The sequence below is a fragment of the Drosophila tropicalis genome, unplaced genomic scaffold (assembly GCF_018151085.1).
Source record: "Drosophila tropicalis isolate 14030-0801.00 unplaced genomic scaffold, ASM1815108v1 contig_878, whole genome shotgun sequence".
NCBI lineage: Eukaryota > Metazoa > Arthropoda > Insecta > Diptera > Drosophilidae > Drosophila > Drosophila tropicalis.
Window position 1 is genome coordinate 2,920,600 of NW_027173374.1, and position 2,256 is coordinate 2,922,855.

Consider the following 2,256-nt stretch of genomic DNA (forward strand, 5'->3'; position numbering starts at 1 on the left):
CAGCATAACAGTTGCTATTACTTACTAGTACAACTGCTTATTAAATTGATAATAGTAAAGCTAGGCAGATACATAGGTGCCTTTAAGTGAGAGGTGCAAGAAGGGCAGCTAAAAGAAAGAGAGCGAAACACCTGAGCAAAAGACAATGGTGGCAAAATTTCATTAGACTAATGTGTTGCATGTGTCACATCAATGTCACAGCCGAGTAGCAGCAGCAGCAGCAAAGTGTAAACCAGGCAAATGTGAAAATCCCAAACAAGCTGATGCTGCTGCAACTGGCCAGAAGGGTAAGTTGGAAAGGCAGTTGTGTAGGTTGTCAGTGTCGGGGTGAGTTGTGAAAATGTCTGTTGTACGGGAGCTGCCTTTCAGTTTCTTGCTGCTTGTTGTCACTGCAACATGCTCTGTTTTGTCTCCATTTCTACCTCCCTCTTACATCTTCCCCCTCTCCATATTTGTGTTTTTCCCCAGCCATGCATCATCGTCATTTCATTGCAGTTGTCAGCTGAACAATGCCATGCAAAATTCCAGCATCAGCCCCATTGACTCACACACACACACACACCCGTTGTTGCTTTTAAGAATGAAAAACTCAATTTGTATCTATCTATACCATAACACTTCAATTGTGGTTTGTTTTAATAAAGTTCGATAAAATACTTAAAAGCTTTTTGTATCATTTGCAGAGTAGTTTAAAACAAGAGTTTAATAAATGAAAGAATGTATTCAGTATGTACATGTATTCAAAATATTATGCTTTTACCCGCATTAACAAGAGCAAGTGTTTACATTTTAGCCTGCAGCTTAGTTGCAAATTTAAATTTTATCTTTGGCTTATTTTGTATTAATAACTTAACAAAATATACAAAACATTGGCTTTTGTTGGCTTATATTAAAACTAAGCCAAGGCTTCTAAGTCATGTCCATTTCAATAGTTTTGATAATGGCCATATGTTGCTTATCGTCATCTAAGGACTCCTTGGCTGCATTACAATCATTTTCTTGACGCTTGCCGCATTGATAGACATAGTTGGCCAAAGTCATGACGGAAGGGTGTTTGTTTGCTGTTCCGTTGATTACTGCATCTGTTGCATTGTCACTGCCAATCATCTGCAGGCGATGGCAAGTGCTTGTCTCAGTTAAAAGAGGCTCCTTTAGTTGACGCCAAATTTGTTGTGTCGTCCCTATACGTCGTCCCACATATTTTGCATCAACTATAATCATTTTAACTGCAATTCGTTTTTAAACTTGACCACTTTGGATACTAATTCAATACTTACTCAAAATATATACAAAAAAAACATAAAGGAGAGTAAGTTGCCACTTCATTTTGTATACACACGAATCGTTGCTTGTACTTCTTATTTGCTTACTGTTTTTGTTCTCTTTTCCTTGAATTTTAGCTGACAAAAAGAAGCTTGCTGGTTTTGTCAAGGGCTACTAAACTACTTTGACTTTGACTTTTTGTTTGTATAAAATTCCATTCAAATTGACGCATTGACAATTGTTTTACCAATTTCAGTTTGCTACGTTTACAACAACTGGAAAAAAGTTTTCTCTTGCCCTTATTCAGTGTAGTCACTATCTGGGGTCTCTTTCTCTCACCTACTCTATTTTCAACTGTTTGTTACTTAAGCATTTTGACAACTGTCGATGTTGGCTGTCATTGCAGTTGACTGGCATTTGGCTTAAAGTTTTCCTCAAGTTTTTTCTCTTCTTCAACTAGATGCATATACTTTTATTACCCTAAAAGAGGGTATTTTTGAATTTATTAGACGTTTGGAATGCTTTAAGTTTGATGGCATCTCACTTATAAGAATGATTTGAACCCTGAAGATCACACATTTATTGTAAAGCAATTAATTGTATTAAATGCAAGATATTAAAGCAACTTTAAATCCCTGAATCGATTAATCGTAAAAGTTGTCTATAAACGTGGAGAAAAATAAACAAATTGAAGAGTAGAAAACAGTCGGTACTAAAAAGTGATTTCCGGCAACTTTACTTTTGGTTCTTTGCATAGCCTCAGCTAGTTTATCAAAACATTTTCAAGTTGAAGTGCGGCTAGAAAAACAAAAGCAACTCCAAGACATCATCGATTTTCTCAAGTTGAAATAGAGCTTAGAAAAGGACGATTGAGACGGGTTGGCATAAGCAAGTGGTATGGGAAACTTACGACTACAAGGAAAACAACTCAATCTGAATGCATGGCACTTAAGCAGCTCATGCAACAGCAACACTAACAAGGACGCAGCCAGC

The 2,256-nt window shown here is 36.8% G+C and overlaps 1 long non-coding RNA gene across 1 annotated transcript; it reads right to left on the reverse strand.

The window, feature by feature from the left end:
* Positions 1-687: 687 nt before the first annotated feature.
* Positions 688-1,452, reverse strand: LOC137585516 (uncharacterized). The gene is made up of 2 exons (XR_011033585.1): positions 1,278-1,452; positions 688-1,226 (listed from the first exon to the last, which is right to left on the reverse strand). It is a non-coding gene; the product is annotated as an uncharacterized lncRNA (long non-coding RNA).
* Positions 1,453-2,256: the final 804 nt, after the last annotated feature.